The 22188-nt window shown below is 51.5% G+C and overlaps 1 protein-coding gene across 11 annotated transcripts in view; it reads right to left on the reverse strand.

Moving 5' to 3' along the window:
* The window catches only part of ATP2B2 (ATPase plasma membrane Ca2+ transporting 2), a 382029-nt gene that overhangs the window by 275265 nt on the left and 84576 nt on the right, over positions 1-22188 (reverse strand). For 10 of the 11 annotated variants that reach the window (XM_078442752.2, XM_078442754.2, XM_078442753.2 and 7 more), the window contains exon 2: positions 20824-20868. The exons of the other annotated variant lie outside the window; for it this stretch is intronic. The gene's annotated coding sequence lies outside the window, so the exon portion shown is untranslated. The remainder of the gene's footprint in view (positions 1-20823; positions 20869-22188) is intronic. 11 annotated transcript variants of the gene reach the window in all.

Below are 22188 nucleotides of genomic sequence, written 5' to 3' on the forward strand. Positions count from 1 at the left end.
CAATGGATTTTTATATTTTTGCAATTGCATCCTGCTTTTTAGGTGAAGTCTTTGTCCCCAGGTTTTACTAAGTGTATTCATTCAAACATTAGTGAGTACAAGATCTGTGCCAGGCACTGAGTGAATAAAACAAAGCCCCGGTCCTCATAGAGTTTATGTTCTACATGGGAGAGATAGCCAATATGCAAGAATTCAAATAAACAAGATGGTTTTAGAGTGATGGGTAACACGGAGTGCGGGGTGGTAGGGGATATCCCAGATCCTGGAGGGCTTCTCGGAGGAGGAGACATCTGATCTTTGATGACGGATCAAGGGAAAGGTGGGATGGGTAACACAGGCTGAGTTTCCTGCAGGCCTCTCAATTCAGAGTTTTGTCCATGCTGTTTGCTGATCAGTGGACTGTTTCTGGGCAGGAAACCAGCCTGTGGCAGGCATAGAAGATGGTATCAGAGAGCAGAGAGGCTGGGGCCGGTGAGGGTGGAAAGGCTGCCACCCAGCACAGCCCTCCACCAGCTCCTCCCTGAGCCCCCACTGGGCCTGTGTAAAATCAGAAAATATCTTCCTCCTGCCCTTGGGTTTAATTTTCCAAGCGTGTCCCTGAAGGTGCCGTTAACCAGATGCCCAAGGAGTTCTGGCGTCCTGCAGGGTGGATTCCTCTGCACTGAACATTAGCCAGCTGCTGACAGGCATGCAACTACCTGCCCTGGGCTCTCCACCTACCCCCTGCTCACCATTTTCTGGCGGGGTGCACGCCCCCAGCCTCCCCATTCTGCTCCCCCTGGGCCCTGGAACAGAGGGCTTTGGCAGCTTGCTCAACCCCAACCGCTGTGTATTTAATTAAAATGGAATCACTGCTCACCCAGGAATCAAGGGGTAAAACAAAAGGCCCTTTCATGGTGGGAACAGGCTTGGTGGCATCAGTGGCGTCGGCTACGGCTTTACTCACAAGCCTCTGGTTTCAAACTGCAGACGAGTTGGTGCTGTGGCTCTTCAATCAGCAGGATCTGTACCCCTCTCCCTGCCCCTGGCCCAGCCCAGCCCAACTCTGCCTACAGCATGGATGAGGGCTCCTAGAGCCTGAAGGCCAGTCCTGGGGGTGCCTGGGGACTGCTCACCTTGATCACAGAAAACCAACCTTTTCCTCCCTGCAAGGTGGGGGAGGGCCTGGGATGACGGAGGGTGGAACAAAGGGGGCTGACCATGGAAAACAGGTAAGAGGTCAGGCAGAGGACGCAGTGAAGGGGCAAGGCAAGACTGAGATGTCCCTGGGAGAGAGGCTGGGTTTGCAGCTGTGGCTCATCATCCGGTAGGAGCCCCATCCTGCAGCCAAGGGCACCCCCAGACCCCAAGACCTGTATACGTTCTGATCCTGCAAAACCCAGCTGCTCTGAAAGAGGAGGTCCTGATGCACACAGTGAGGGTACCCTCAGGGGGCAGTCCCCTCAGGGGCGTTGGGAGCTTGCACTGCCTTGCTGGTTGGCCCAGGGGGGATGGTTCCAGAATCTCTGAAGAGGGAGGAGACTTTGTGTGTCAAGCCTAGCAAGTGCAGGGGAAGTAGGCACAATCTCTAGGCAGAAAGGGGGAAAAGTGCCCCCAGAGACTGTGATTGGAGTCCAGTATGAGCAAAGGCACTCCTGGAACACAGAATTGGCACAGGTAGGAGTCTAGTTAGGTCGAACCCTGAGCCCAAGGCCCATAATGGGAATGCCCACCTGGCTGGTCCGGGGGCATGCTCTGAAGCCACTCACTCATCAGCCCCCTGAGAGCAGGAAGACTGCTGGGAGAGATGACCAGACCCAGAGTCAGAAAGCCTGGATCTGGTATGGCTCTGCTCTAGACAGGCAGTCAGACCTCCCTTCTCTGGGCCTCAGTTTCCTCATCTGTAAAATGAAAGAGGTCATAATTCGCACTCTTAATTGTGGGGCAACGATAAACCAGAAGGTCCCTAAGGTCCTTTCAGCCTAATGTTCTCTGTCCCCCCCCCCCCCCGCCCCGGCTCACCCCTCCCCGCATTAAAGCCTACTGAGCAAAGCTAAGTAGGGGAGGCCCCTCAAAGACAAGGGGACACACATGAGCATGCACATACCACACAAACTTGCACGGGGCAGCGGGGAGGGCCACAGTGGGGACTCATAACCCCAGGACTTGGGCAGAGCCCCAACGGAGGCTGACTGGAGCTCAGGGTTGATGTGGGACTTAGTCTACTTTCTGACCCTATTAGGAGCAATCCACCATTCCCCTGCAGCCTCCCAGCAAGGGAGAGGAGTTTGCTTCATTTTCTTCATTTCTCCCAACTAAGCCTGTTCCTAGGCACGCAAATTCATTAATATGGGATTACAGGGATTAGGGGCTGCTGTACCCTGAAGGTGACCGAGGGCAAACTTGAGGGGTCTCACCAAGCAGAGAAAGAAGCCAAGGCTCGAGCACTCTCCACAGAGGGCAGGAGGAACGCTGCATTGAAGCCCCCCTTGGAGCCCCCCTCTTCCCCTGCACCTGCATAGAAGGGAGAAAGCATGGAACCATGCTTACCTCCTGGTCACAGAAAGCGTGGCTCTCCTGGAGTCCCACCCACTCCCCGCCCTCTTTCTCTTCCCTCTGTGTGCTTCTCAAGCGGAGACTTGCCATTGTCAGAAGGATTAGAACACGACTTCTGGCCTGGCTTTCTGCAGAGCACCACCCCGGACTCCGAGGACCCGAGGGCCCACTTCAGGAGGCACTGAGTGATGCCGCCTCACTGTGTGGCAAAGCGGTTCAGGCTCCTTCTCACTCCTGCCACTTAGCTCAAGGAGGAAATTCTTAGCTCCGGGCCGTGTGTCTTGGGCACCCAAGACATCTAGCCCCCTGGCACTTGCAGAACCTGTTCCCTTCTAACAAAGGCAGAAATAGAGACCAAGAGAGAGGGAGGCAGGCAGGAGTGACAGGTGGGGAGAGAGAGCATAAACAGACCTCAAGCCGCAACAGCTTGAGTAGAATTTCACCACATTATTACGTTTTCTTTGTATTTATTTTGATGGCTCGCTTCTATGTGTGACAGGTGGTATTCTATTCCATTTAAGTGCATGATGCCGTTAATCTTTAAAATAATGTCCTGGAGTACAAGGGTGAACTGACAAAGGCAAGAGCAAGTGGCTGACAGTGCATGTGGTGTTCAGATGTGGGGAAAATGGTGACGCTGAACGTGAACGGCCGCAGCTGGGAACCCTGACATAGAGGATGAACGCCACCCTTCGCAGATGGGCACACTGAGGCCTGGAGAGGGGAAAAGACTCGCTCAAGGGGAGTTCATGGCAAAGTGGGGATCTGCACCAGGCCACCCCCGCTACCAGCCCCGGTAGCCTCCCACCTCCTCCCTTTCTGGGCCTGTGTCATTTCTCTTGGCTCTGAACTGGACCTCTTCCTTGCCTGGACTTCTCAGCTCTCCCTCTTGCCAAACCCTGGGAAGCCCCATTCTCCCCATCCTTGTTCTGGTTCAGGGACAGAAACTGGAGTCAGTGAGAATTCACCGTGAGGTGTATTAGAAAGAACTCAGAGTGGATGGTCGTCCCGGGAGACTCCGTGCTCACACGCTGAGCAAGTCTGCACCAGTGCCTCACCTCCTCTGGGCCTGGCTTCCTTTCCTCTGCAAGAAATAACAAGGCCACCCCTCTGAGGACTGCTGGGAGGCCTCAATGATCCAGCGCCTCTGAAATGCCCAGCACAGTGCCTGTCATTTGTATTTGGCAGACGCTCGACAAAGGTGAGTTCTCGAACAGAACCGTTTCTTTTCAAAAGGAGCACAGTGTTGCTGTGGATGTCCTTGGTATATTCAGTGACACTCTTGACAGCAAGATGAGAAGTCTTAAAACCGCTTTAAAAATAGATTAGCAGTCATTTATAATTTGTACACTCATTGTCGCAATGCAAATGATGTTGCTAAAAGCCTTCTCTCTTAAGTGGGCTTGTTCAACCATCAATCTGCTTAGCAAATCCTTTTTCTTCTCTTGAGTGCAGGTACAATCCCCTTGCAAGAGTTCAGAATTGCAGAGCTATTAGCTCAGAGACTGGCTCCTGGGAATGAGATTTTATTAGGTAGGACCTACGGGGCCTGGGTAAACTGTGTGTTCTCTGCCCACCCCACTCCCCTCTGCTGCCACAGAAGCGGGGGAGGTGGGGGGAAAATTGATCAGAGCTGATGTGTTCCCAGATTTTTGTTCTGGCATTAAGTACCAATGCACCTTCTTCTTCGGCCTTTCTAGGTACAAAACACAAACCAGCACCCTAGAAATAAACTTCTCAACTCTCAGATCCAAGAGCAACCAACAGAGAACAAAGATCTTAAAGGCCTCTGGAAAGTGGGTGAGATCTGGGTGGGGGTGTAGCTCTGCATCTTCAGCCCTCCCTCTCTTGAGAGCTGTGTGTTTGGCCAAACGGCATATCTTCCCCTGGGTGTCCCACGGGCATCTAAACTTAACAGGGCCCAAACCAGACTCATCGGCCCTCCTCCCTCTGCCCCCACACACTTCTCCCAGATTCCCCACCTCGGTGAGAAGCAGCCATTGAGTCATCCCTGTGGGCCAGGGAGCTGGCAGGCACCCTGGTCCCCCGTCTCCTAGCCTCTCCGGTCTGCAGACATGTGATTCCTCTTGAATCCTAGCGCTCCTTCTCCTCACAGTCTTGGCTCCAGCCACCACGACCTCCTCCCTGGAGCCCTGTTAAGCATCCTGTCCTACCTCTCTGCCTCCACGTGGCCGATGGAGTGATGGCCATAAAACACACTTGCCATCACTTTCAGTCTGCTGCCCCAAACCTCAGTCTACCCTAACTTTTCAGATAACGTCCACATTCCCTGACTCAAATGCAGAACAAGTGTCGACTGGGTCCTGCGTGTGCGCTGGGCCCTGGCCCCTTGTCAGACATAGGCCTGCCAGCATGGAGCATCGTCTCCTCTTATGCCACCCTCTACCCCTCCGTGAGAGTCTAAACCAGAGGCTGTAAGCTGGCAGCCCCCAGGTGTATTTTGTTTGGCTTCCCCAGGTGCCAGACCAATATTTGGAAGTCAGGAGATTTCACACAAAAACTTGGATGCCTGGCTTCTCTTAAAAACTCAGGACACCTGACAACACCGAGCCAGCTTTCCTTCACAGCGACAATTGCCTGAAGCCGAGTCCTACTTCCCCTTTAGAGCCATCAAACACCTTCCAGTTGGCCACAGTCCCCGCCACTCTGTATTGTCTTACCCCGGCCTGCTTCTCTCACTTAGATCACGTGCCTGGGCTCTGTGGATATTAGAACCTGCTCCTCCTGGTCTATGTACAGTTTCTCCAGTGCATCTGACTATTCTTGTCCTGACCTTTGGCCTGCTTATCCCTCCTCCTCGAATGCCCTTTCTCCCCCTGATGGAAAAACACCCCCGCCCTTGAGACTCCACTTCAGCACTCCCCTTGCTTCTTGAGAGAATGCACTTTAGCCTTCTGTGCCCCCACTGCACCCTGTACGGATCTCCTTCCCAGTATCTCTTGCACCAAAGTACTCTTATTAATACTTCCGTCTCTCCCACTGGAACGTGAGCCTGCTGCTCCCTATCTCTAGAGCACAAGACACTCCCTCACTAAATAGGCCCATAAAAAACAGTCGATGGGTGGATGGACACATGCTAAGAATAACAAAACAACAGTACTAGCCTGTGTGCTGGGCTCTGACCTAAGCATTTTATATGTGTTATCCCATTCAACACTGAACAGAACCCAACGTGGGGGACCATTATTATCCCCATTTTACGAATGGGGAGACCAAGCCTGCAGTGGGGCAGAGGGTCTGACTGCAAATTCAGCCTATTCACCATCCTGAGCAGTGTCTCCTTGCCCCCATTAGGCTCAAAGTCGTTCTTGTCACCTGACAAGTCACTGCCCAGAGAGGCCAGGCTGAGGGGAACCTGGACTATGGTTCTGGGCACCAGGCTTGGGCCATCAGGAAAGAAGTACCCCATGTCCTAGGAGGTCTCAGCTTGTCAGGAAGGATCAGGAAGACCTAAGGACTCCACCATCCAAGGTGGGCCCGGCATCAGGGTCACCCTGAGCAGCACCAGCACTGGGATGCTGTTTCCAAATGAGTTCAGAGTTCAAGTCTGGGCTCTGCCATGCATGAGCTGCCTGAGACCCCAGGCAAGAGGCCCCATCTCTCTGAGCCTCACTTCCCTCACCTATAAAGTGGGGGTAATAATTGCACCCCCATCTAGAGCCGGAGTAAATGTACAAAGAGACAGTGTATACCAAGTGCCCAGGTCTGTGGTTGATCGATGGTGGTGGCAACTCTCAGCAGAGTCCCTTGCGCAAAGCTGTGCTATGCACCATCCCATTCTGGGAGCTCAGCTCCTGGCTAGCAGATGGGGTAGAGACAGGAGCCTGGATTGAGGTCCTGGGCTGGACTCTAGGGTGAAGTAAGACAGGCTGCACTTCAAATTCTCCTGGCTATCATATCAGGCTGAAGGCCCAGTTCCTTCTCCTTGGTTAACGCCTGTGGGTGAATGCGTGTGCGTGGGGCTGTGCAAATGCATGAGTGTGAGCCCTGGGGGCATGTATCTGTGTCTGTTGAGGCAAATGCATGCATCCTTACAACACTGGTTGAGATCCCTAATGCATGCATACATATTTGTATATCTGCTTACATGTGAGACCCTTTCTCACATGCCTACTCACGATGCCCTGAGAGCCTGGATCATGTCTGCCTGGGTCACTGCTGTATCCCCAGGGCCTGGCATATAGTAGGTTCTCCATAAATCTAAGTGTGATGAATGAGTCTACACACACTCACACGCACACATCCCTCTGCTGTTCCCAATCACTGTATGTTTTACTTTTTTTTTATTGATTTAAAAAATTTTTTTAAGGTTTATTATTTTTGAGAGAGAGAGAGACAGAGAGCAAGCAGGGAAGGGGCAGAGAGAGAGGGACACACAGAATCGGAAGCAGGCTCCAGGCTCTGAGCTGCCAGCGCAGAGCCTGATGCGGGGCTCACACACACAGACCGTGAGATCATGACCCAAGCTTTAGTCGGCTGCCCAACAGACTGAGCCACCCAGGCGCCCCTATGTTTTACTTTTTTTAATGTTTATTTATTTTGCGAGAGACAGAGCGTGAGCAGGGGAGGGGCAGAGAGAGAGGGAGACACAGAATCGGAAGCAGGCTCCAGGCTCTGAGCTGCCAGCACAGAGCCCAACGCGGGGCTCGAACTCACAGACCACGAGATGATGATCTGAGCTGAAGTTGGACACAACCGAGCCACCCAGGTGCCCCTCCAATCACTGTATGTTTAAAAAAAAAAAGACTTAATTTGGTAATCTTGTGATGAGTCTCATACTGTTTTCAAGTGTCCCATCTTTCTCAGCTTCACCCAGAGACCAAGGGGCACCATCAGCACGGTGGTTGGTGGAGGGGGAAGAGAAAGCCTGCATCTGAGTTGGCCAGGTTTGGCAGCAACCCAGTTCTGCCTTGTGCCTTATGACACCGGCCAGCTCCTTTACCTCTCTGATCCCCTTGGGTGAAGACTGATTATGTCTGGGCAAGGGAAAGTACAGCACAGAGTCCAACACAATGGAGTTGTCTCTCTTGGTAATTCTGACCTGGGGCTCCCCCACCAGGCTGGGCACACCCAGACCTCCAGCATTGGGCCTCCCAACTTAGAAACAAGATCTCTCTAAAGTTTTTCTTTCTCCTAACCAAAGGTCTTTTCCAAAACCAAGAAGGATTCCTGGACTCCCAGGAGAAGGGTCAGTGGGAGGCCAAGGCAATGCTCAATTAGCCAGCCTGTGGTCTCCCCTTCCCCTTCCCCTCTGATACCATGCCTAGGGTCTCCCGGCACCTAGCCAGGACACGAAGTCATTCTGTTATGTCCAATTTCAAGTTTAGGCTCTCCACTACCAACCTCCCCAGCAGCACTCCCATTTAATATTTGGAAAACCTGCCCTCAGTAAAGACATGGCACCCCTCTTTCATACTTGCACCCAGTATCATTTAGTCCCAAGCTTCAAAGGATTCAGTAGGGGCAGGATAAGATCTTCCTGTCTCACTGCTGGCTGATACCACAAGTTCAGTGACCACATTGGAAGGGCTAGGAATCTGGACGGTGTGCAGGTGATACATCTGGCTTTGACTCAGCAGCTCCCGAGGTTTTACCATGGAGCCTGCTGGGACATGGGATTGAGGGCACCTCCAGGGTGACACCGTATTGCAGCGATAGCCCTCTAGCATCACTAGCTCACCATGGCCACATTCAAGCTCATTACCTCTCCTCCCTTCCCATCTGCACCTGCTCCTCTTCCCTCCTCCCCTCTCTCATCCAGAAGCCCCCAACACCCATCCAGTCTCCCTGGCCCACTCCCAAATCATCCCAGACTCTTTCTTTGCCCTCACAGTTGGTGTCCCACCCAGCCTTGCCACTGGAACTCAGAAAAGAGCAGAGCTCTCCCTGGTTCTCCACTTCCTAACCCCACTACCTTGGTCTAAAGCACTGGCCTCCAAGAGTTTAAGGTCACAGTTTTCTTTTTTGGTGTGTGTGTGTGTGGGGAGGATACTCCCTGGGTCCCTCTTCACCCCATCCACATTGTAGCCAGACTCAGTTTTCTCAGATGCAAAACTGACCACATCACACCATTGTTTTAAAATCTTCAGTGCCTCTCATCTGCCTATAGGATCAAGTCCAAACTCCCTCACCAGGCATTTGAGGCTTTTCATGATGTGGCCATTGTCAGTCTTTTCTGCTCATTTTCTGCAGCCCCTGCTCAGGCCTGCTGAGCCTGTCACTATAAACTATTACCTTGTTGGATGTCCAAACCTTTTTTCAGTCACTCATAATATCTTGGCTGCCTTTTGTCCTCCGAAGAACTCCTACTCATCCTTCAATGCCCAAACCAAATGGCCCCTCCTCTGGCACCCTGAGGCCTGAGTGACCTCTCCCTGCCCCTGGAAGACCCTCTCCTATCACACAACACGTGACATTACAGTTCTTTAAGGAAGCATCCTCCTGGCAAGACTAGGGGTACTTCCGGGTAAAGGCCTCATTCTAGCCCTCCATAAACCCCCTGGTGCCCAGAAGGGAGCCTGGCATGTACTTGGGCCTCAGAAAACCTCTGGCAAAGAATGAAGGAAGGAGCTAAAGTCCTTCGGGGAAGTCCTACAAACTGCCTTGTTTTGGATATGAGCCAATAGCAACCTTCCTTCCCCAGAATTCTGGGCCACCTGAAGGGTGAGCAGAGCCAAGTCCCCCTGCTGCTTCACAGAATCACCAAGAACAGGCTCTTGAGCTGTTTCCTCCTTCAATCTCAGGAGCAACAGCTTTATCAGCCTCGTTCTTCTAGGAGGCCCAGAGCCCGTGGCTCCTGCCCAGCCTCTGTGGGTCCATGGCACTTGCAGACCCTCACTTACCTACCCTTCCAAGCGTGTCCTGGGCTGGCTGCACAGGAGCAGCGGGACTTTCCTGTGCCCGGGGCTCCGGGGCTCCAGCCCGGAGGGGGCTGCGAGGTGAGGAGCCGTGTGGAGCTCTGGCTGCCAGCAGCAGAGGCGGACAGAGCCGATGCTGCAGAGCCTGCGGCCGCCCCCACCCAGGACTGCGGCTCTGGCAGCCGCAAGGAGCCTCCCGGCATCGATCAGTCCTGCTACTACAAGTCTCGGTGAGCCTGGCTGAAGCTGGGAGCTTTGCAAGTATGCAGAAAAAGAAATAGAAAATTAAAGAAAAACATCTAACAAAGGGCCATCCGTGGGGGCCAGACGGCAAACCATTTGCCAATATAGGAATGCCAGTGGATGGGGGAGAGGAAGGCCCTCTGATGGTCTGTGTGAGGGAAGGGGTAGCAGGGGGGGGTTCCAAGTTCCTGAAGGTTAACCCTGTAAGAGCTAACTCTTTTGCCTATCAGGGTTTTGGTTTTACCAGGAATGGGTATAAAACTCACAACACAATGAGCAGCGGCTCTCACTTGTACTTTCAGCGCCTTCTGATGATGACGACACAGTGATGACGAGGTGAACCTCACTAGGACACTGCAGTGCCTTCGGTCCACTGGTGGGGGAGTGGGCTGTGTGACCTGACACTGAGTGACCCATACTACCGGGTCACTCTTCAACGACCCGAGCTCCCTCTCGTTCAACCCCTACCATACTGTGAAGTTTCACATTCCCACTGGGCTCATCGCAGCTCAGGAAAAACCTGTGACTCAGTCTACTCTCTGTAACCATTCCTGGTTCCTTTGCTTCTCCATGTCCCCTTTTTTTCCTTCTTATATCTCTCTTTTATCTTTTTTTTTTTTTTTTCCTAACACACTATTCCAGGCTCTGGCATTGGAGTTCTGATGATCACATTCTTCAAAACCAAAGGGCATGAGCCTTCCTTCCGGCCCTGACCAATCAGTTCGGTCCTCTGGACTCCTAGAGTGGCCCATCCCCTTTGCTTATTCTTGGAAGGGGCCAATTTGGGAGCATTTCCAGGACGCTGGGGGCTCTTCCAGAATTTGAGTCAAGGGATTCCCTAAATGGGGTCTGACGTGAACTGCATTTGAGGACAGTGGGCCTTGGGGCTTGCAAAAATGATGGAGGGGAAGGAGAAAGGAATCGCCAAGCCAGTCCAGAGACAAAGTCAGGATCAGTATCAGCACCAGCCTCAGAGACCCATCCTGGGAGTAGGGTGTGCATATCAGGCAGCAGCAGGCAGAATCTAGACCCAGACTTAGGGTCCTGTGGACCCAGCTTCCCAATCTGCTCCCCTCCGCTTGTTGGCTGGGCCATCCAGGGCATGCTACTTCACCTCTCTGAGCCTCAGGATGCCTGCATGTGAAACAGAGACAGTGATGCCCACGCTTTTCAGAAGTGGTATAAATCTCAAGTTAAAAAACCTACACAAAGCTTCTGGCATGGCATTCTGTACCTGGTGGCTGCTCAGGACACAAGATTGGCTCTCTAACTGTCCCCTCCTTCAAATCTCCCAAGGGGCTCATGGAAGACACCAAGAACTAGGTAAGGAAGTTCCAGAAAGCTGTGAAATATGACCCACAGCCAGGAGCCAGCCCAGAAGGCACACAAGTCAGGGTTTCTGGAAGGCAGCATGGAGCCCCCTGGGAGAGTGGAGCAGGCACTGGCTTTTCAAGAACTGGTGGTGCCTGCCCAGTGTGGATGCCTGAAAGCAGGAGGGGGCCAGGCATGCCCTGGCCTCATTTGTCGCCTGACCCTAGATCCCAAGCATTTTCAAACCCACATTTACAAGCTCCTTCCCAAATCATGCATGGGTGTGGCAGAACATCATGTCCTCTGGCAGGTATCATTAAGTGCTTTTTTCCTTTTAGATGCTTCTCCCCATGCAACTGGAGACTGAACTGCCAACACTTTGGCTGTATGAAGAGAGTGAAATAGTGGGATCACGGACATCCAGATAAAGTGACTGGGTTGACGGTTTCCAAATGAAGAATGTTCTAGGCCTCACTCGCTCTCCAAGTGTCTGATGAGCTGGGATTCCTAATATTCTTCTTGAATACAAAGGTGAGCCTCCCTCCTCCACCTTAGGTCTTTTTCCTTCCCCGTCTCCTCTTTTTGCTTATTCCCTCCAGTCTCCTTCCTTGTCTCTGTCCCTCCCCTTCCATGGCTCATACAAAGATTGAGGGAGCAAGTGTCAACACGTGCTGGAGGGAACCTTGGCCCCATCCCTCTGGGTTTCCATCTACTTCTCTGTGAAATGGGAGGCACGGGGAGGGCCCTGCCAAGTTTCTTTGTCTGCCTGGCAGAGCCATGCACGCTGCCAGAGGGACCAGGAGGAAAGCTCGCCCGGTGACCACAAAAGGTATTAGAAGTGCATCCCACTGGGCTGGCCTTCCTCTGCTGTCCTTGTTAGCAGGTGGCATGCAGCCCAAATCAGCCAGGCTGTGCCCATTTCACAGGTGGGAGCACCCACGGGCTCACAGGCATGCCTCGGCACACCTGAGACATCTTAGAATCAAACAGCTGCCAAATCCCACCTCAGAAGGCATTCTCCTTATTCATCCATCTGTCTGTTAGAACTAGTGGTTCCCGATCACTCCTGAATGATGCTGATGACACCTGGTTTATCCTGGGCGTTTCTGCTAAGTGCTTTCTCCACAAACGATATTTTAAGTCATGATTATGCACCCTGGCAGGGGTGGGCAGGGCCCGCTGCTCCTGTTCTACAGACAGGGATGATGAGAACTGCCAGCAGAGGCAGGTTCCTTCCTACCCTGAGTGAGGATATGGTAGGGGTGGAGCTGGTGGCCGAGGGGCAGGCAGGGGTGTGTAGGATCCACACCTGCCTCTCGGCTCACAGCCCCCACTCCCTTCTCCTCCCAGGCTCTCCCTTGCCTCGGCCTGCCAGCCTTCATATCTGTGCCCTGACCCAGGCGGGGATGTGTTACCCTCCCCTTACTGGATGAAGGCAGCCTGAGGGGTTAGGAGCCTGCCGGGAGGCAAACTGCCGGGGACCTGAGCAGAATGGCATTCTAGAGAGGGACTGGGTCCCTCTCCTGAGTGACTCAGATGTGACTCAGGACCTGCCCACTCTTTTTTTGGTTTTGTTTTAATGTTTATTTATATTTGAAAGAGAGACAGACAGACAGACAGATAGACATACAGTATGCAAGCAGGGGAGGGGCAGAGAGAGAGAGAGAAATAGAGACAGAATCTGAAGTAGGCTCCAGGCTCTGAGCTGTCAACACAGAGCCTGATGTGGGGCTCAAACTCACGAGCAGTGAGATCATGACCTGAGCTGAAGTCGGATGCTTAACTCACTAAGCCACCCAGGTGCCCCTGGACCTGTCCCACTCTTGTTCCAAATGACTCTGCCAGGGCCCCCCAAACTCACATAGGCTTTTTTATCTCTGAGTTCTCATTTCAGCCTATCCCCTTGCTCCCCTTTTTTACCTTTACCTGTAAAAATCCTTTATAATCTGCATTAACTTCTATATCTGGCAATTCCTAAGAGTGTGACGTTGGATAAGTGACTCCGCCTCTATAAACCTCAGTTTCCTTTATCTGTAAAATAGGGACAGTACCAGCACTGTGGGAATTAGATAAGAGAATTCATTTCGAGGGGTTGGCATGTTCCCAGGACAGGGTAGGCAGGCACTCAACAAAAATACCTTGTTGCTATGCCCGCCCTGATCGCCCTCAAAAAGGAGTGATTTCTCCTGGCTCTACATCTCTGTTATCCTACATCCCACTTCTCTCTGTTCTACTGTGTGGGTAGTGACTCCCATCTCTTCTCTCCGGCCACACTCTGAACTGCCAAATGATGCCTCCAGCTCCTGGCCCGGAACTAGGTACAGACAGTGCTGGACCACTCCCCTCTGGCTGCCAGCTGTGCAGTGACAGCTCCCATCTTAACCCTTACAGGCCCCACAGCCCCTCAGGGGTCCCTGCTTTCTGTCTGCACTTCCTCACCAACCATTCCCACCATCGTCCCACCCAGGCGGCTACTGTCACCTCTCCTCCTCTGCAGCCACTCAGCTCAAGGTCACTGCGGTCCCCATCTTGTCCAGTCCCGTGGCCATTTCTTGGTCCTCCTCTTCCTTGACTTATTGCATTTAGCACTGACTTTATCACCCCTCCTTGTGAAACACCCGCCCGGGGACCCAGCACTCGCCACTTCTCCTGCCCCTCCCCAGCCACTAACTGTTGCAGGCCTTGCCTTTTTTTCCTTTTTTTCAGCTCCTTTTTTTCCTCCCCAACTACACTCACTCCCTGAGTTATTCCATCCAGTCCCAGGGCTTCAAATATGATCTATATACCGATCTCTCCCTAAGCTCCAAACTCATAGTTCCAACTGCCTACTCCACACCTCTACTTGGATGTCTAATGAACATCTTAAAGTCAACGTGTGCAAAACATTAGCCTTCATTTCCCCCAACCAAACCTACTTCTCCCCAGTCCCCACCCCTGGCCTCCAGTCTTCTGCTAGTCTTAGTAAAGGACACCAGTGTCAACCCTGTTTATAGTAATGAATATGACTGACTTTTGACCCCGGTTCCTGGGAGGGAGACTCTAAATCCGGAGAACTTCCCTAGTGACAGAGGTATGTCTTGTCGTTCATGAGCCCCTGGGACTACACCTGAGTTTATGCTAATAAGCTGAGTCAGGGTGGGGGCTGGTCACCAGAAACACCAACTATGGCATGAGGGGATCAGGGCTTTGAGCCAGCTCCACCTCTAGGGGAGGGAGGATGGAGACTGACTTCAGTTCACTCATGCCAACATAATGAAATCCTAATATAAACTCTGGGGGCGCCTGGGTGGCTCAGCCAGTTGAGCATCCCACGCTTGATTTCTGCTCAGGTCATGATCCTAGGGTCATGGGATTGAGCCCCGTGTTGGGCTCCACACTGAGAGTGGAGCCTGCTTAAGATTCTCTGTCTCTCCCACTCTGCCCCTCTCCTTCACTCCCGCTCTCTCTCTAAAATGCGAAAAAACAAAAACCAAAAAAACTCTGGAGACTGGAACTCAGTGAGGCTTCCTGGTTGGTCAACAACCAAGGTGCCAGGAGGGCAGACACGTCTCTGGTGGGACCTGCCAGACCTCACCGATGTGTCTTTTCATTTGGCTCCTCCTTTATAATAAAACTGTAGCTGTAAGTAGTGTGCTTTCCCGAGTCCTGTGAGTCATTCTAGTGAATTATCAAGACGAAGGGGGCTATAGGAACCCTTCAGACTTGTGGGCAGCCCAGCAGAAATGTGACAGCTTGCACACCCCACGTGCAGCTCACATCCAAACCTGGGGCAGTCTTGTTGGGAACTGTGTCCTTTAACTCGTGGGGTCCGTGTTAACTCTGGGCGGTTAGGGCCAGATCTGAATTTCGCCACCGCAGCTGGTGTCAAAACACACCCCAGGGGTCATCTATTCAACAGGGCCACTTCTCCCCACTTCTGCTGCCACCATCCGGGTTTGGCACCATTGTCTCTCCCCTGAATCACCACAACAGCCTCTTCCCCGGTCTCCTGGGTTCTACTCCTCCCCCGTGCACGTCTACCCTCCACAAAGCAGTCAAGGGGTTTCTGTTAATACACAAGTCAGCCCCCCTCACTCCCCCGCTCACAATTTCACATGCCCCATCCCAAAGTCCTCATGATCTAGCCCCTCACCAGCCTCCCAGACCTCACCTCCCACCACTTTAGCTGGCCAGCCTCTGGAAAAGATCTCAAACGGATGACCCAGTGTCTCAGAATCTTCTGCTTTGCAGCTGGCTGTTAAAAAGATTTATTTACATAGATGTGGAAGGAATCACAACAGGGCTGTAGAGTTCAAACAGTTTGAGCCAAAGAAAAAAATGTTTTGTTAGCAGGCAACAAACAGATGCTCTGAAAGCAAAATGTGCTAGGTCATTTACTTCAAAAGTTACCGAGAGATTGAAGACAAAAAACAAAACAAAACAAAACAAAACAAAACAAAAAAACGCAATTGAGAAAAATGTATTGAATGCGGAATCTCCTAATTTGGGTTTTAGTTTTATTTCTCCCAATTCTGACTTGTGTGACTTCGGGCAGGTGGCATCCTCTCCCTGAGCCTCAGTTTTGTTATCTGTAGAATGGGGAGACTCCAGACACCTCCTGGCCCATTCCCTGGTGTCACTGTGAGAGTCTCATGAGAGGCAGCTGGGAGAAGACCCATCAGATGTTATTTAGTTTACTCCTGTGTCAACATCTATCAGGGCAGGAGGAAGTCCCAGGACATTTGGGCAAGAAATAAAGGGTCAGTACCAAGTGGATGGCTAGGAATAAAGGCAGATTTTCAGTCTCCCAGGAAAGGTGCCGAGAGAAGAGATTTTGCTGAGTCAGAGGAAAATGGTAAACCAACTTTTTGTGCTTTGTGGGTCATGTTTCCTTAATCAGCCATATGCTCAACAACTCCAGGGTGCTGGGCACCGTCCTGGGTCCCAGTCTGGACACTGGGCCTCAGATAGGCAGCCTCTTCGCCTCTTTGGACCTTGGGGTCCTACCCTCCCTGCCGTCCAACCTGCTGGTGTCACTGTGAGAACTTCTCCGAGGGGCTGGCGGTTGGACTGTTAGAGCTCAGCATCGGGTGAGCATCTGGCAAAAGCACCCCCAAATACCCGTGCAGATGTCCTATGCTCTGCCCTTGCCTAAATCCACACCTGGAGTCATCCTTGACTCTCTCTCTCTTTCCGTCCACATTGTGAGAGCCATTCTCCTCTGCCTACTTCTCATCACCCATGGCCACAATCAAGTCAAGGTTACCCCATTTCCTGCCTGGACAGGAGCCTCCCACTGGTCCCCCTCCTGCTCCCAACCATCCAATCACTGCAGAGCAGCAGCCAGGGTCATCTTTTAAAATCACGAATCTGTTTGTGTTACGCCCTGACTAGAAGCCTCCGGTGGATTCCTCATGTTCACAGACTAAAATCCAAACTCTCTCAACAATGGTGGCCCCCTGATGCTATCCTCCTGCCTCCACCTCTTATCTCACCAGCCACCTCCCTTGCTCTCTGTGTTCTTGCAATGCTCAGCTTCTGTGTTTCCAATGCTTCTCACTCCCTGCAGGATCTTTCCATAGGCTGTGCCTTGGCAGGAATACCACTTCCCCTATTTGGGGTCCCTTTTCCTCACCTTCTTCTTGGCCCATCATCTAACATCTATGACCTGTGCAGATAGATGCATCCTCACATATCCTCCGAATTTCACCTCAAATAAGCCCCTCCTCAAGGAAGCCCACCTTGATTCCACCACGCAGCCCCCACCACTGGGCTCTCCCAGCAGGCTGAGGGTTTCATTGCCTTCATCACATTATAATTATTATTCTGTTACCCCCTTTAGGCTGTAAGCTCTGTGAGGGTAGGGACCGAGTCTGCATTGCTCATTCCTCTCTCACCAGTGCCACACTCGTAACAGGAACTTGCTAATTTGTAAAATTTTACAGACTCACTTTGGAATCATTTTTAAATCTGTTATGCTCCAACTACCTATGCAGCTTATATCTAGCCACCGACTATATCATCAATCTTACTCTACCCACACTTGCTGAGTGAGGCCCAGTGAGGCCAGGCAGCAAACAGCAGGATATGCAGAGAGATCCCCACGACAGGCTATGTCAGTGCTTTAAAGTGGGGCTGAGGTCAAGAGAAGGAGGGTCTTCCTGGGAGGTTAAGAAAAGCTTCAGGGTAGAGGGGCTCCTTGAATGGGGTCTTAAAGGATGCTTAGGAGTTTGCCAGGCTGGGGATGAAGCAGAGGGAAGGGCTTTGGAAGAGACCCAGAAAAATGAAATAGTGTGACCATCTCCTAAATCTTCCTCTGCAGCTCCACTTCCAGAACTTACATCTAGACCCTCATCCCAGCACCTCTGCAAAGGCCATCTAAATAGATTTTCTGTTACAGTCTCTCTTAGCTTCTGTTCTCAATCTGCTCCACCTTTGCTCAAGAGCCTGCTGTAGCTCCCTCCTACCCTCCCCTTAAATCCAAGGTGCCTGCCATTAGATGCCTGCCTCAGCCTCTCCCCAGTTCTCACACTACTCTCCGGTCTGATCATCTCTGCTTCTGCTAAACTCAACAACCACAACCTTCCACACCCCACTGGCTCACCTATTCCTTTTCTCCACCATTGATTTGATACACCAGTTTCACCTTTGAGGTGATGCTAGGAAAAACTGTTCTTAAATTTTGAGTTTTGAATGATTTAATTGTTCACACCTAACTCACTGGTTCTTACTGCAGCAGACATGCTTGAGAGCGTCTTAATAAAATTATCTTTTTTTGCACGCTGAACTCTTTCTTTTGCCTTGACCTTGAACAGCCACTCTCTGGTGGCAGGCCACAACCAGGAATGGTCATACTTTTGCTTCTGGGTGCTGTTGGAGAGGTGAGGTGTTACCCACGTGTACTGGTTGCATTTGGTACCTGCATCACGCCTCCCTAGGGGCCTCTTAAAGGCAGAGACGATGTCTTCTCCATCTATATCCCTGTTCCCACTCCAGCTTCAAGCTTAGTGCTCTGCAAAATAGTGGTCACAGTCACTGAGAATAGGCTTCCCCTGTTATGGGCTGAGATGTGACCCCTAAATTCATGTGTTGCAGACCTAACCCTCAGTATCTCAGAATGGACTATGTTTGGACATAGTAGTGTCTGCAAGAAGGTAATTACAGCAAAATGAGGTCATGAGGGTGGGTCCTAATCCAACAGACTAGTGTCCTTTTAAGAAGGCAAGATTAGGACACAGACAACACCTAGTACGACGACATGAGGACCCAGGGAGAAGGCAGCCATCTAGCCAAGAAGAGGGACCTCAGAAGAAAACAAACCTGAGGACACCTTGATCTCAGACTTCTGGCCTCTACAACTGTGAGCAAATTCATTTCCATTGTCTAAGCCACCCTGTCTGGGGTATTTTGTTATGCCCATCTTAGCAAACTAATACAGCCCCCAAAAAAGCTCTCTAAGAACCACAGTTTGAGAGATGGAAACATACCATGTGACACAGGTTTGGGTTAAAAAAAATGTGTTAAGAAAAAGAACACTTTAGAATGAAAAGCCCCAATATAACAATCTTTCCTATACAGCAGACTAGCAAAATATATACATACACACACATACACAGGGTGGAGTGGGGTGGGGAGAATTTCTCTCCTAATTGTGACTACTCTCTGTGATAAATAGTGAACATTACACTGTGGGAAGAAATGCAGAAAAGCACAAAGAAGGAAATAGGTCACCTGTTACTCCCCCACACTTTGGTATCTGTTTCTCTAATCTTCCTCTCTCTGCTACCCTGCTTGTTTCTTTCTACCCATTTTTTTTAACGTGGTTAAATTTTGGCAAATTGCCTTTTCACTTAACACTGAAATAAGACCATTTTCTCCTACGTTATGAAAAATTCATCTGAAACCGTATTCAGTGGCTGGCCAGACTCATCCACTACCCATCTGCCTGTACCAAAACGGGCTCCCCCAACCTCCCGCTGCTGGACATTCACGTTGTTTTCTGTTTTTTAACAAACATAAATAATACTATGATAAACATCCATGTGGATAAATCTACGTACACATGCTACTTCCTCAGGGTACGTTTCCCAGAAGGGGAATTACTGGTTACTTACATTCCGAAAGAGGAAACTTTTAAAAATTCTTAAAATTTTCTAGGAGCTTATGCCACTTTAGGGAATGTATCAATTTCTGACCACACATATGAAAGGCTCCCCAGAGTCTGTGTTGTAATTTTAGACATCTTAAAAAGAAAAAAAAGACAGAAAGAAAGAAATAAAGAAAACCTCGGTTATGGGGCCATAGTCAGTGCAAGAGCAGGACATCCATCCCTGGCTTCAGTGAAGTTGCCCTTCAAGTGAGAGCCTGGTTACTTAGCAAGAAAGGGGAGAGGGGGGGCTTTAATGGAGGGAACAAACCAGGTCAACCTTGTTTTCGAACAACGATGGTGATTGCCTCTCTAGCTCACGAGCACAGCAGAACCAGAGAAGGAGGCCACGTTTACCTCTGACAGCTCCTTAATCCTTCTCCAGCACCACTTTTCGCTTCCCCATCAAAACTTACCTGTTCCACGTCCCTTCCCCCAAGGCCCAGCTACCTGCCGGAGCTAATGTGGTCAGATAATTGCTACAATGGACGCAAGCACCCATGGGTCACTAGACCCCCCCAGAGAGCATTCGGGGGTGAAATAAATCAAAGTAGCAGGTGCTTGATATGTACAACGGAAAAAACGGAAAACTCGAATTGCATTTAACCTTGCAATGTGGATATAACCACCACGAACCCTCAGTTAACATTTTGATGGAAGCTTTCAAAGCTTCTTCCTCATCCTCTCCCAGAGAGTGACACAGATGGTGGCGATTTGGACAGCGTGACCAGGGGGGCGGAAAGGGGGTTGGATGCGGAAGGCTCTATCCAATTACACACCCTGGGGCAACTGCTGATTCCATCTAGGAATGAAGGGGGCTCCACACACAGCCACCCCCGAGGAAGGATGATTTCTCTGAGATCACTGAGGGTAGCAGCCCCAGGCCATCGGTAGTGGATCAGCCTGGCTGGTCCCAGACAGTCCCCCAAACAAGGGGCTGTGTCTTCAAATGTTTATACGCAGGTGGTTTGGAGTTGGGGGGCATGATTTCCCAGGGACATCATGGTGATAAGGCCGACAGACTAGCCTCCAGAGGCCTCACCCACTCAAGGACAGGGGCCAAACAAAGTACTGCCAGGGCCATAGCCAGCTTCACACAGTCACTAAGTTACCAGAAATGTCCTCGTCAGGCCCTGTACCCAGGCTGGGCCAGGGCCCTCTGTGCAGTGCTCCTCCTCCATTCCCAAATCAGACAACCTCTCAGTGTCGCTGACCCCAGCAAGAGAGTAATCAAAAAGTAATCAGATGGCATTAAAAGATACTAAAGTGTGAATGACTGATACGACGGCCCTGTAACCCACACATGAGTATTGCTTTTTATCGCAAAAGAACATTTACTAATCCAAGCGCACCTCTATTTTGGTAAAATATCACACTAACGTAAAAGGGCCACATCCAGGCTTTGGGGGGGGACTGGGGAGCAGGGAAGTCACATTTAGGAAATAGGTCCAAACTGCAGCTTCAGCTCTGCTTCTGGCTTCCCTCTTCCTCCACTGCTACCCATAGGTTTTTTGGAGTGGCTGCTGAGAGCTTAGATGCTGGGAGGAAGGTTAGGAAGGCTGGGGCACACAGGACAAGAGGGGCACGGAGAATGAAGGTGGTATAGACACATGGTTCGCAAACCACGTATTTCTAAACCCGGCCACTGATGGTGCTGAAGTATGTGTCCAGGTGAGATTGGGGCTTCTGAGTCCTTCCAGGTGAACCAGGGGTCTTGGCTCTCACACTCACCTCTTTCCTGGGCTGCTCTCAGTCTGCACTCCGGGTGTGGGAAACCTACAAGCAAAGGAGATTGAGATCAGAAAGGTCTGTCAGAGGGGCCTGTATTTTCCAGGTCATAAACTGGTGGCCAGATTCAGATCTGGCTGTTTAAAATTTAATATTTGAACAGATCCCAGTATTTAGAAACTGAGGGATTTCAAGCAAAAGTCCGGCTTTCTGACCCTCTGGGGACAGCTGTACCTCTGGGCCATCTGCCAGCAGGCCAGCGATGGGCTGCAGCCACAAGGGCTGCCAGCTCAGGCCACAAATGCTCCCCAATCCCAACCTGTCTGGCCCCTGTGAGTGCTCAACTGTGACGTCCCTGCTGTGGGATCTGCCACCAGGACCCGCACAGCCCAGGTGTGCTCCCTTTTCAGGCCTGCCTGGGCTCCCTCCCCTGCCTTCGCTTCTCTTGCTCCAGACAGACTAGAAGTACAGAGGGAGAAATCCAGGTTGGCCCCTTGGAGAAATCAAGAATAAGAGGATGGAGCTAGGGGTGCCTGGGTGGCTCAGTCCGTTCCGCATAGACTTCGGCTCAGGTCATGATCTCATAGTCCGTGGGTTCAAGCCCCTCCTCTGGCTCTGTGCTGACAGCTCAGAACCTAGAGCCTGCTTCAGATTCTGTGTCTCCCTCTCTCTGCCCCTCCCCTGCTTGCACTCTGTCTCTGTCTCTCTGTAACATAAATAAGCATTTTAAAAAAAAAAAAAAGGAAGATGGCATCAGACTCCAAACACAGTTTGGGTGGGGGCGGGGGCTGCTGCCTCCTCTCCTGCATTCCTTTCTAGTGCCCTTGCTCTGCGGTTCTGGGGGGCCGAATCAGGCACGCTCCTAAGGGTTTAAAAAGGACCTCGTCACAAAAGGGTGTGCAGGAGTGGTGTGGTTTCCCTGGGGGGGAGCAGAAGTGGGGATTCTGCTGCTACCACCCCCAGGGCGTGGGAAGAGGTAACAGATTCCAGACCCAGGCACAGAGAAGACCCCCGAAAGGAGTTGGCACCTGGAGTCAAGGCATGTGGCCAGCCCAAGGGGACCCTGAGGGAAACAGCTGAATATTAAATAACCTAACATCTCTCCCCTCACCCTCACTGTATATCCTGCTGGAGCTCCCCATTGGCCAAAGCCAACAGGAAGCCAGAGAGAGGAGGAAGTGCACTGATGACTACAGGTCCTCTCCCAGGGCACAGGGCAGCAGGGAGAGGGTAGAGGGTGGTCTCAAGGGGCAAGTGGTAGGTGTATAGCACAGTGGCCCTGCCTTCCAGTACCCTGTTCATCCCCAGAACCCACATCCTCTAGGCCCCGAGGCAAGGATAAGCAGGTCCTACCAGGTGTCAGGAGCT

This window comes from Panthera onca, chromosome A2 (genome assembly GCF_046562875.1).
Source record: "Panthera onca isolate mPanOnc1 chromosome A2, mPanOnc1 haplotype 2, whole genome shotgun sequence".
Classification (NCBI taxonomy): domain Eukaryota; kingdom Metazoa; phylum Chordata; class Mammalia; order Carnivora; family Felidae; genus Panthera; species Panthera onca.